The 12,602-nt window shown below is 41.1% G+C and overlaps 1 pseudogene; it reads right to left on the reverse strand.

The window, feature by feature from the left end:
* Nucleotides 1–12,602, reverse strand: part of LOC134210412 (ATP-binding cassette sub-family G member 1-like) — a 47,473-nt pseudogene that overhangs the window by 23,625 nt on the left and 11,246 nt on the right.

A 12,602-nucleotide genomic window follows, 5' to 3' on the forward strand; every position in this document is an offset into this window, starting at 1 on the left:
AGCTTACGAAAATTCGCCAACCTTGATTTTCCATTTTTTAAATCATTTTCTAAATTTCCTAACATAAAGAAACAAATATCAGAATCATAATTCGAAAGTACACCACTGTGCGTTTTAATGCCCTCGCGAAACCGCAATCGTGCTTTAAGCATGCAACCGCCCATGTCGCAATTGACATAGATTCACCTAATGGCGAAAAGCCACACGGCTCGCAGGTTTATCCGGCTGGGCAGTTATTTACATTTCCATTCCTATCTTCCTATTTGTCACTTGGCTTTCTGACAAGTCGAATCACTCGAGCTGAAGTGCTGCTCATCGTTTGCGGTGCTATCTCAAGGAGCCTGGCTGTCTCATCTCCTGATGGGGATGCATCAGCCAAGAAAGTATCAATGATTCTCTACCGCCGATTGTGCGATGCCCTGACCGGAGTGAGCCATTTCATTCCAACATCGTATAAAATATGCAAATCAATCGATTAAAATCTCAATAAAGCTTGACCTGGCCAGTTCAAGACTATCTCATAAGGAAGAAATCTATCTATTGCAAGGGAAGAGGGCGGAGCTGCGTTTGAACTGGCTGTCGGCGGCGATCATTAATCGTTTAACATCCTCAGTTCAGTCGACGGACTAGCGGTGCATTGTGATTGGATTTGCTCTAATGAAGTTTTAAAATAGTCAATAAGCACAATTCTATGGAGGATTTGTGATAGGTGGTTTGTCGCTGACCGGCGCGACGTCTACTATTCATGGTCGACCGCGAGCAAATCTATTGAATGCTGGTTGTTCGTGACGACAGCGGAGATGCGCATCTTCAAGTTCGATAAAATAATGAAACAGCGAGCAATTTGAGCCACGTGCCAAAGGGGTGTCGAAGCGTGATCTATTTGGTGCTTCCTGGAGAATAATCTTCCTTCTATGGGAGCTTTGCTGGCTCAAAGTAGTGTAGACTGGTTTAAGGTATAATTCATTTACACCCTTTAAGAGGAATTTTGAGCTGAAATAAAACTTTAATAAATACCGGTTTGAACCATACAATGTACGATAGACAATTCAGACATACACGGGTTAACAAGGAATAATATTGTTTCATCAGACTAGCTGGGCAACCTCAAGCAACGTATTTCGGCGTAATAAGTTACTGCTCCCGGACTTCATCTTATCTCAGCTCATACTTTCATCCCATTTAAAACTAGGCAATGAAGGAATGTGATTTGTATCTTATTTTTGTATTGTGTTTGAGCAGATTGGTTCTGTATTTCAATTCTTTCGTGATGAGATTAATATTCAGTGAGATGGAAAAGGAACAGCTCTCCCATTCATTTTTCAAATTTGATGCATTGGTGTTTTGTGATGAATTTGTAGTTGTCGTTTTTTCAACGTAGTCAAACAATTCCATCTAGTTGAAGTGGCTATTAATAAGATGAGCTTCTATTTTATTGGCAGGATTATAGATTACACAACTAAATTAAAATCAGTTTATTACAGTGTCGATTCGTTATCCAAAATGTATAGAAAAAAGCCAATAGCGTTCCAGAGCTTTTATGAGAATCTAAAATATTTTTAATTTCATTTGGTATTGGTACAACAGATTATTTTCTATAATAGGATAATTGATGAATGAATAAAGCTGTATTCCGTTGTTATGTGCATTAGTTTATATATTTATCCGTGAAGTTTTTGAAGTTGGATATACAGAATCGTCTTGTTTTTCATCTCACTTAATATTCATTCATCTCTATCGCAAAACAATGAAATACAGCACGAAAAACAAGAAACAAATCAAATTCCTTTCCATTGCTTTGTTTTTGATGGAATGAACAAAGGAGCTATGAGATGAAGTACCAAACAGTTCCCCTACTAAGGATAATTCACTTCGCACAAAAGTTGTGGCTTTTTTCTCGCCATGAAGAAATTATTTACGTGATTTACGTCACCTGTAATCTCAAAAGCGATTCCACCGATACAATAATATTCTAAAGTGTGCCATTGGATTTGCATATTAAGAAAAAGAATTGATTGCATGAACAAGTTCATAAACAGAGGCAAGAAAGCAACCAAGGTTCCAACAGATCCTGAATAATTTTATTATAAGAGTACGACTGTGTATCTGTTGCAGTGAAGCATAAGTAAGATCACTATTACTGAAACGGAATGTGTATATGAAATTCTGTTTTCATTGTCCATACGAGGCATACCGCGGCGTCACGTCCTGGAAGGTGAAATTTTTGTTGAATACCATTGAAAACCAAGATTAAAGGACCATATGTTAAATAAAAAGAAGTGAACAGCTCAAGTTTGTTCAAGGCAGTCTAAAAGCTAAGAGTATGACAACACTTTGAACTTCAAATTGTTCAACCGACCGCTGGCAGGATCTCGTGTAGAGGATAATTAGGATAATTGATTTTCTTTCATTTCCGATGTATCACAGCCAAATATAACAAAAACACGAATAATATTTGGGGGAAATGATCCCTAAGCTTGCTTTGAAAAAGGTTAAAAGGTGCTAGCAGACTTTAGAATATTTTTTCTTCAAAATAGATTCATGAACGAGTATTGTTAAAATTGTTATGGAATTCGACATATGATGCAATTTAAGAATTGGGGAGACTTTATCTCCTTTTGATTTTATCTAGCTTTTGGATATGTCTTCAACTCTTTATTAATATTTTGCCAAAACTACGAAAAATAGGGGGAAAGACGGCTTTGGCAGGTTTTGTTCTATATTGGCAGGGGGTTTTTGTCGACCAATTTTTATGAAATTTGGCCACAATATTCTTTGATAAGCAAAGAATGTTTAGGCCAAATTTGAGCCTAGTCAGTCCTAAAAAAAACCCCTGCCAATAATAGAACAAAACCTGCCAAAGCCGTCATTCCTCCTAGACACCTAAAAACAAACTTACATTTTATTGATTTTTCCCGCCTTTTTTGTATTGATAACTAATGTTTCAAATATCCCTCATTGAATTAACAACTTGAAATCTAAATAGCCTCAAATAGTGAAAGAATAATTTTTTTTTATTAATACAGAACATTCAGTATGGCTTTTATGGCTTTGTGTTGTGAAAAAAATGATACCATTTGATTAATGACAGAGGAAGTTATTCAGATTTCACGCGGCCTCTAAAAAGATCTCTAAGAGGGTCCGAACACGCATACCGTTTTTGTGAAATAAGTATCTTCTTCTTCAATGGCATTACATCCCCCACTGGGACACACAATGGCGGAAATCCGAACAAAACCTCAAAAAACATTTCATTCGTATTTTTTTTTTTCAATTTCGAACATATATCAAATGAATTGATTCCAAAATTTGATGATTGTAGCTTGTAAACTTAATTTTCCGTGGTTTGTTGAAGTTAATTGAAGTTAAACTCTCACACAAATTTGCATGGCAAAAGAAAATTTTACTAAACTTTTTTCGGGAAAAATTCAGAACGATCATGTATTAAAACCTATTTTTTGTCTACTCTCCGGTGGTTAGTGTGGTGATTTGTTCTTAGTTGCTCCAAAAAGCTTGAAATAATGTCTGTTTCCAATGTTCTAAACATTCTAATTCACATTCTAACTACACTTAATGAGAACGCTGTTAATGCTTGGCAGACTAAAATGTCATATGGTATCATTACCCCAAAAATACATCTTCATGCAAAATTTTAGGTCAATCGGACATGATTTAAGGGTGCTTAAAATTCATTCAAAGTTTTGAAATTTTTACCCATGAAAATTTTCCCAAGGGTCGAAAATCAAATTTTTGTTTTGTATGCCAAATGTCTTAAAAATGCATGAAACGTCGAGATCTGATGCCATCTCAAAAAAACTTTTAAAAAATCATTTTTTTCTCTTAGAACATTTTTTGGGATTTTTTTCAGATGATGACATTTTTTCATCGAATTGTAAAACCGGACACGTAATAAACGTTGTCATCGTAGCCAAAACTATCATCCTCTATGCAAAAATTTGAGTCAAATCGGACAGGATTTGGGGTGCTTCAAATTAATCAAAACTTTATTTTTGATGCCAAAAGATTTAAAATGCATAAAACTTTGAGAATTATTTTTTTGAAAAAAAATCGACTGTTTTGGGATTTTGAAAAAAAAATCTTATGAATTTTTCATCGAATTTTAAAACCGGACGTTACGCAAACATTTCCTCTATACAAAATTTGAGCTCTATCGAACATGATTTAGGGTTGAGGGGTGCCATCAAAGTTTCGATTTTTTGGGACTTTGAGATTAGATTTACGAAGAAAATTATCAGATTGCTATGCAATGTTTATTACACTGAGGTTTATCAAAAAACAAAAAAAAATATATCCCCTTTGTGAGAAAAAAAATAAAGTTTTGATTATATTGAATATAAATATTTTCGACCCCCCTTGGAAAAATTTGCATGGGTGAAAATTTCAAAACATTGATGAATTTTAGGCACCTCTAAATCATGTCCGATTGAGCTTAAATTTTGCATGGGGTCATATTTTGAGGTAATGAAACCTATGAGCAAATGTCGTTTTTCGAAATTCGATGTCATTTTTTTCCTATACATTCCATTGGCACCCTACTCCAGAAGTATTCGAGTAGCATAGTATATGTTGGATAACAATATTCTAACCTCAAAATGAATTTAGCGTTCCAAAATAACTCTTTGGTGAAAAATTCGAGCAACATATTAGGTTTTGTCTCGTATTTGGGACATTGCCGCCTCGCACCTTAGTGTTCACTAAGCATTTCCTCAGTTGTTATTAACTGCAGAGGTTACCATTTCTGCATTTGTATAATATGAGGCTAACACGATGATACTTTTATGCCCATGCCTGAAACAATTACCAAACCGAAAAATGCCCTGACCGGCACCGGGAAACGAACTCAGCCACCCTCAGCATACTTTTGCTTTGAAGCCACGCATCTTACCGCACGGCTAAAGAGGGCCCCTGTGAAATAAGTATGGAGTCGTTAAAAAATGACGTTCCCGGTTTTAGGGGGGGAGGTGGTCTTTTTTTTTTTTTTTTAATAGAGGGATGAAGGCAAATCTGCAGTATAACAGACACCTGAAATTATCACTCAGGAGTAGCTGGCGTATGGCAGAAGGCCAGACCGCTGGACCCATTTAAACCCACCCAAGCAACAGAAGGTTACTTGAGTTACCCTCTCTTCTAATACCCTAATTCCCCCGGGACTACCTTACAGTATTACTTCTGTAAAAAGCAGTACTAAAAGTACTCCTCCCAAAACAAACACCTTTCACAGTGCGCTCTCTTCGATGCTTTGTCATACATCTGAGCCCTTTGGCTCCCTTTATTGATGCCAGTAAGCACACAAAAGCGTGGGCCCTTAAGCCCTTTACTTTTTTTTTTCCAGCTAATTCAGCAACGCATCTACTTTTCCTCTTTATTTTTAGAGCCATTTAGCTCTCAACGTGCTCGCAAGCTACTCCAGATAGTCCCTCGGCGGCGGATCTACCCTTACTCCGACGGGGAGTTCCCCGGCGGCGGAAGCTCCCTGATACCGACGACCTGCATTCGTGGATGGCTGTTACATTACCAACACTATGGTTATTCAATTTGCATGCATGTTCATAGATCCGCCTTCGGGTCTCACGCACATTCTCACTTCAACGGGGTGACCGGACGAGTGCTGAGGTCAGGCCAAAGATTCCTGGTGGAGATAGATTCTGGTTTAATGGTGCCCTTACGACCCGAAGCAGGTGCATTCACGCGGCACGATCTACTCAACTGGTCCCCGGCGGTGAATTTAGCCTACCTGGATTAAATTAGATTTCCCAAGAACTGCGCCTTTCAGCTTCTTGCTTAACCGATGAGCCATTCAGCTCTTTACCTTTGGTCGCGGACTACTCGGATAGTCCCTCATGGTGGATCAATCCTACTCCGACAGGGAGTTCCCTGACGTCGGTAGCTCCCCTGTAATCTGGATGACCTGTCTCAATGGGGTGACCGGGCGAGTGCCGAGGTCAATCCAAAAGATTCCCCGTGGAGATAATCTTCCAGTTCATCGGTGCCCTGACGACCCAAAGCCGGTACATTCGCACGCCACGGTCTACTCAGCTGATCCTCGGCGGTGGACCCATTTTACTCCGATAACCGAGTTTCATTTGCCTTGAGCCATTCAGCTCAAACCTTATTCATTGAGCCATTTAGTCTCCACCGGTCGCGATCGCGAACGACTCGGATAGTCCCCGACGGCGGATCTAACTTACTCCGACGAGAAGTTCCTCGAAAGCGGGAGCTCCTCCGAACCCGGCTGTTTCGCCACGTTCTGCGGTTGAAGCGCTCGCCGCAAGCTGAATACAGTCGCGACGCTGTCGTTCCCATCCATTATCGACATATATATATTCACGACTTCCACGACTCATGGTCCGCTATCCGTAACGGCTGCCTGCTGCTGCTCTATGCGCCAACTTCGTTGCAGGATGTCGGCCATCCTGGATGTCGCTCTGCAACCGCTCTCCACTGTTCTGGGTTCTGGCACATTTTATGATTAATGTTATCGGTGTTGGTGTCTGGTTCCGGCATGCCCCCAACATCGCACTCCCTCTCCGTTTCGAAATCGAGGACATGTGAACAGCAGGATGTGTTCAGCCGTTTCTGCCACGTCTGGGCATTATACAGGTGGGAGAAGCTGCGTGACCAAACCTGTGTAGGTAACGCACTTGAAGCATCCATGGCCTGTCAAGAACTGGGTCAAGTCAAAGTTTAGCTCCCCAAGAGGTCCGCTAATCCATGCCGGACACACTTGGGACTAAGCGATGGGTCCACCTTCCTTTTAGGCGAGTTGTCCCACTCTCTCTGCCATTTGGCTACCGTTGTTGCCTTTATATTCCTTCGAGCGTTATCGGTGCCCCTGAGGGCGTAGCACTTTCGTCTTCCTCTCTACCACCAGTTTGATAGGCATCTGGCGTCCGCGAGTACATACAAGCAAAGGCTTCGCGAGATACGGTGCGATATGCGATGATAACTCTCAGGCACATTAGCCCGTGAGTACTCTCCAGCTTTCGCACGTTGCAGCTACGCTCAACGCTGACACCCAAGCTGGTCCTCCGTATCGCAGTATTGAAACTGCCACGCTTGTCAGCAGCTTGCGCTTGCTGGATCACACTCTAGAGCTGTTCGCCATCATCCTCGATAGTGCCGTTATCGCCGTCGACGCGCGCTGGCAGGCGTAGTCGATACGATTTTTAAAGCTCAACTGGTCGTCGAGCATCACCCCAATTGTTTCAGAGATCTCTTTGAGGTGATGTCACAGCCGCCGACTCTAATTGTCGCCTCCTGAACCGATTTCCGATTGTTAACGACTATCATCTCCGTTCGGCGATGCGCCAACTGTAGCTTCTGCCGTGCAACCATTCCTCCACTAGGGGCTGACTGAATAGGCTGCAGTCAATTCGACCTCTTCGACGGATTCTCCGCACACGGTCGCGGTTACGTCATCGGCGAATCCCACTCAACTTGACTCCTGGCGGGAGCTTTCCAACCGCAGCACGCCATCGTGCTGATCACGTTCCACAGCAACGGACCCAAAATTGATCCCCTGTGGGACACCTTACGTGATGGGGCGGTACGTGCCTTCGTCTGTCTCGCCAGATCAATAATCGATTCTGAAAGTAGCTTCCCAGAATCTTATATGCCCTACCGGTACTCCCAGCCGAAGCAACGAGTTCGCGATCTACATCTAGCACGCATTGTTGAATGCATTCTGCACGTCGAGTGTTATTACTGCGCAGTAACGTATACCGCGCCGCTTGCATTCGACGGCGACCTTTGCAGTGTCAACCACCGACGACGTAATGGCACCCAGAGCGGTCTTCCTCTCCGGAAAGCCGAATTGCTCGCTCGATAATCCTCCTACCTCCTCGACGTACGGCGACAGTCTGTTCAGGATCAACTTCTCCAGTAGCTTCCCTACCGTGTCTATGCAGACAGATTGGTCTGTACGCTGAGGGGTCTCCCTGGTGGTTTGCCAGGTTTCTGTAACAGGACTAAACGCTGTCTCATCCATATATCCGGGAATGTCCTCTCGTCCAGACACTTCTGCATGGCTAACCTAAACATGTTCGGGTTAATCGTTATGGCTGCTTTTAACGCCATATTCGGGATCCTGTCTGGACATGTGCTTTACTCGGGTCGAGGGACTTTGCCACCGTCAATATTCCCTTCTACCGTCACCCCTTCCACCGCTTCATCATTTGCTACCTCGCTGCTGGCGGCCAGTGGGTTGGGCCGTGGTGGGAATAGTGCCTCGATTACAGTCTTCAGCCTCGTTGGACATCGCTCGGGAGGGGCCAGTGCCCCTCTTATTTTGGCCATCACCACCTGATAGGCGTCTCCCATGAGTTCGAGTTGGCGCTCTGGCACAGTCTGTCGAAGCAGGCTTTTGCTTTCTTTGATGGCCTCCTGTTTAGAGCCTGTCTCGCTGCTTTGAATTGCCTGATGCGTTCCTCCCTCACTTCCGCCAAGCGTGTCCTTCTTTGCGTTTTTCTTTCAGCCCGGTGACAGGCTACTCGAAGGGCTGCACTCATCGCTCCACCAGTATACCTGTGGCCTGTAGTTCCGTGGTCGCACCTTCCTCGGCATGGTCGCGTCTCAAGCTCGAGACAGGACCGCAACCAGTTCGTCGTCATTAAACTTCCCGTGTTTTCTTCCAGACCCATAGCTTCACTGAAGGTCCCAGGGGGGGGTGGTCTAAGATTTTGTAACAGTACATATACTAGGTACATATACAAAAAGCGTGACAGAGGGGTGAAAGGGGATTCTAGAAATCTCAAAAAGTAGTGGACGTCATATTTGAATCGCCCCTATGGTTGTCAATCCAAAAAATCAGAAGGTTAATGTACAAGGCACTTCCGCTCAATGCAAGCTACGTAATGCAGTGCCTTATTTATTATTTCTTTATTTTTCTTGATTGATAGCTTGTGAGGGAAGTCAGATTTTTTCTTTTTTTTGGAAAGAATGTTTAATTTTGATACACATAGTTAAGTTTGCCATTTTAAGGTGTTTTTTTGAGATATTGCGAAAAAAAAATCGGCTGCCGATGGTGCTTGAACCCACACTATTCCATTAAGTACCATTAAGTACACGGACGTATTACCAATTATACAACAGCTGGCCTTGCGAGAAGTTGTTCTATAACCAGCTCATAACGATGGGATATCAGTCAATTCCCCGTATCTATTGAATCTGTCATAAATATTTCACACCCTGTTCTCTTCTACTCAACTCTGTGTATCAGAATTGAACAACAGTCGGTTGCGTTTGAATCATAAACATGTGCTTCTATTTGTCGTATTGAGGCGAGATTGCTTCTGCAACGACAATAGAGGCTCGCTTATGGCTTATATAGCTGGCTCTGAACACAACTTGTGTAACGCAAAATATGAAAATTGTTGGATATGACAATTTTAAATTTCCACCTCTAAAACAGAGCCCACGTCAGCTACTTGATGATTTGGCGTTGAAACGCTATTTACGTCGTACATGCGAATAAGTCTATTGCATCATCTTTCTTGGCATCCCCAATCGGTTATGTTTTGCAGTTTGAAAAAAAAAAGCTCGGATCTTCCTTCTCTTGCATAAAATGATGGTACTGAGAAAAATCGATTTCGTTTCCAATCAGCCTAATCGATGAATACGCCTCCATAGTGAATACGTCTTCGAAGGCAACAACCCCCACATCAAACTGAGATCCATGTTGGGGATGCATGATTGGGATTGATTGGTTTTGCAATTTTTAGTATGGATGAAAAAAAAATTATCGTTGATAAATAATAGTTTCAATGGATTCGAAACTGCTGGATAGTTTCCGAATCGCTTGATAAGAAAATCGCTATAAGCGTTTAAAATCTTGCTTAATTTCGTGACGGTTCTATCACTAACGTGCGAATGCCATTTCTCCAATTATTGATTGGCCACACCCACACTCTGTGATCGACGGTGGATGAAACGATAGTTGGCCCCTTTCATATGGACGGAAATTGCACAATAAAACTGCGCAACTACGATTTGTTTACTTTTTTCTGAAACAAAGCAAAACTATTTTACATGTGATGGAAAACGCTATGCAGCCAATAGTCCTGAAGATGTTTCATGTTCTCCAAATCATTCTTGAACTCAGATTTTTTGTCAATAGCGCACGGTACAAAAACAACCCATTTTATCGGTACAGGCCCTTAGAGGCCATGCAAATTATTTACGATTTAGATATGTCCAAACCAGATGTGAAAAAAAAGGAAAAGTTATGCTCATGGTCCCGAATGGCTTGTATGGAAGAACATCCGGTTTGGCCCCTTGTCATAAGACGAGTTAATTCCAGACCATTTAATTCCACCACTTAATTGCACCTTGACAGATACGTATTTCGACCTCAACAGTAAGGTCGTCCTCAGTGTCTCGTACTTGACTCGACTTCGACGAAGAAATGTGGAATGTTTATCAAGGGAAAATCTGGGAATCTGGCTTGGGGCATATGTATGTACACTGGTGTGCGTGGTGTATACCCGATCAGGAATGCATAACAAAATTATAACTCAATTCTATAAATTGTTGTTATTTAAAACAACGTGTTATAAACAGATAATTCGATAAAAATGTGTCTTCGGCCAGTTTTATTTCATATCAAAATTATAACAACATTAGTTATGATTTTTTTCACAAAATAATTGCCTAAAATCTTATTGACATTGGATAAAAAATCGGAGGTAATACCTTCAGTATAACTTGAACCCGCTCGATATTAATACATAGCTGGAACAAAGTTAATTGCCTACATTATGGATAAAAATCCGGCGGGTAGCGTACCAGACTTCTATCCGTGATGTATACTATAGGCAATCACCATGACTTTCATGATTTTTGTACAGAAAAATTATATCAACGTCTTGTTTGAATTATGTTACGGCTAGAGGTATTTTTGTTATAATTTTTGTTATGTTAACAACTAACCAGCAAAAATTTATAAATACAATTTGTTACAATATTTTTCTGAAATTAATAACTCCCCTTGTTATAATTTTGTTATTCATTCTTGATCGGGTACATTGACCTGAAAGAAGAAATACCGCCATCGCTTAATTTCGGTGGCCGTAAAGGAAGAATATATTATGACGGTCTTCAGGATGTATGTTTTTTGTCATTGCGGGTCATCGGAAGAATTCTTGCCCACAACGACCCCTCTGGAAATCGGTGGAAAAGAGAAGTTTGAAAAACCAATCCCATCCGAGTTCAAAGGTTGGGATTGTATCTCGAATTGTACCTCTGATGAAGACTCAGAATGCGCAGAGAATATCATTGTAGATCCGGTGGAAGAAAAACTTAGGAACCAATGGATAAAGGAGTCATGGAACACTTAGACCTGATCGGAAGTGAAGATCATAAGAACGAACGCCAACTGGAAGATAAAGAGAGTGAAGTGGAAGACGAAGCTAGAACGGATACCGTCAGCCGGTTACCTGATCAATTCGGAAAACTACGACCTTTATGCAATGAGGAACCTATAGGCGATCCAACGAAGAGACCAGTTTGCGTCTTCCGGCGTAGTTCTAGTTCCTGCCCAGGGAAGGAAATTCGGAGTAAATTGAATTTTGGATTTTAATAGAATATTAGATTATAATAATATTTGAAAAGATTCGTGGCTCCGTGGAGTTTTTAATTAAACAAATGAGCCTTTTAAATAATCGTCTGAAAAAAGTGAGTTTCCCATCAAAAGGTCAAGAGCTGTACTTCAGACAATATTCGGCTGAAATTGAAGTAAAACGCATATCAGGAGAGTGACCCCAAACTTATGACCGGTTCACCATATAGTGTGAACCCTAACTAACTGATGCATACCATGCACTTGAGTAAACATTTGAATTTTAAAACATAAAACAAAATCAATGCCTCTCAAAGATGATTAAAATTGGGTTCTATTCCACTTTTATTTCGAAATTTTGTGAGCTCAATTTCGAGAAAAATCAACATATTTTTACTACATAAATTTAAGAAAAATATGTATCTTGATGTAATATTTTAGTGGATAAAAATTAAAAATTGTTCGTTTCAAACACATACGATGCAAGATCTTCTCATAATCTATGTACTGAGCTAAAAATTCCAGAAATCGGATCGAAGACGGCTAAAATACGACCAAAATCTTTTGCCTATATTTTTCGAGGGTGAACACAAACTTTTGGCCGGGAGGGTACATCACGAGGCCAACGCCAACACGATGATGTCCACGGAAGCAAAGGAAATTTCCAAACCGAAAATTTCCTAGACCGAACCGGGAATCAAACCCAGCCACCTTAACCATGGTCTTGTTCTGTAGCCGTGTATCTTACCTCACCGCTAAGGAAGGCCCAGATTACCAACATAAATTGCGGATATTACTGTCAAACACTCACACATTATTTATTACAAATCATCTAATAGTCTAATTATCATACCAAAGAGGAAATACAGGAAACCTTATGTGAACACTTAATATGATATATTTCCAGACGAATAATTTGTCTTTCTTCAAAGGTGCAATTCACCGCAGTCAATTAGCAGCATCACGAAATTGCGTCATTCAGATTTCGGGAAGCCAATGACGTCGCTTCTTAATTTCTATGAATAAT

The sequence above is a fragment of the Armigeres subalbatus genome, chromosome 2, assembly GCF_024139115.2.
Source record: "Armigeres subalbatus isolate Guangzhou_Male chromosome 2, GZ_Asu_2, whole genome shotgun sequence".
NCBI classification, from domain to species: domain Eukaryota; kingdom Metazoa; phylum Arthropoda; class Insecta; order Diptera; family Culicidae; genus Armigeres; species Armigeres subalbatus.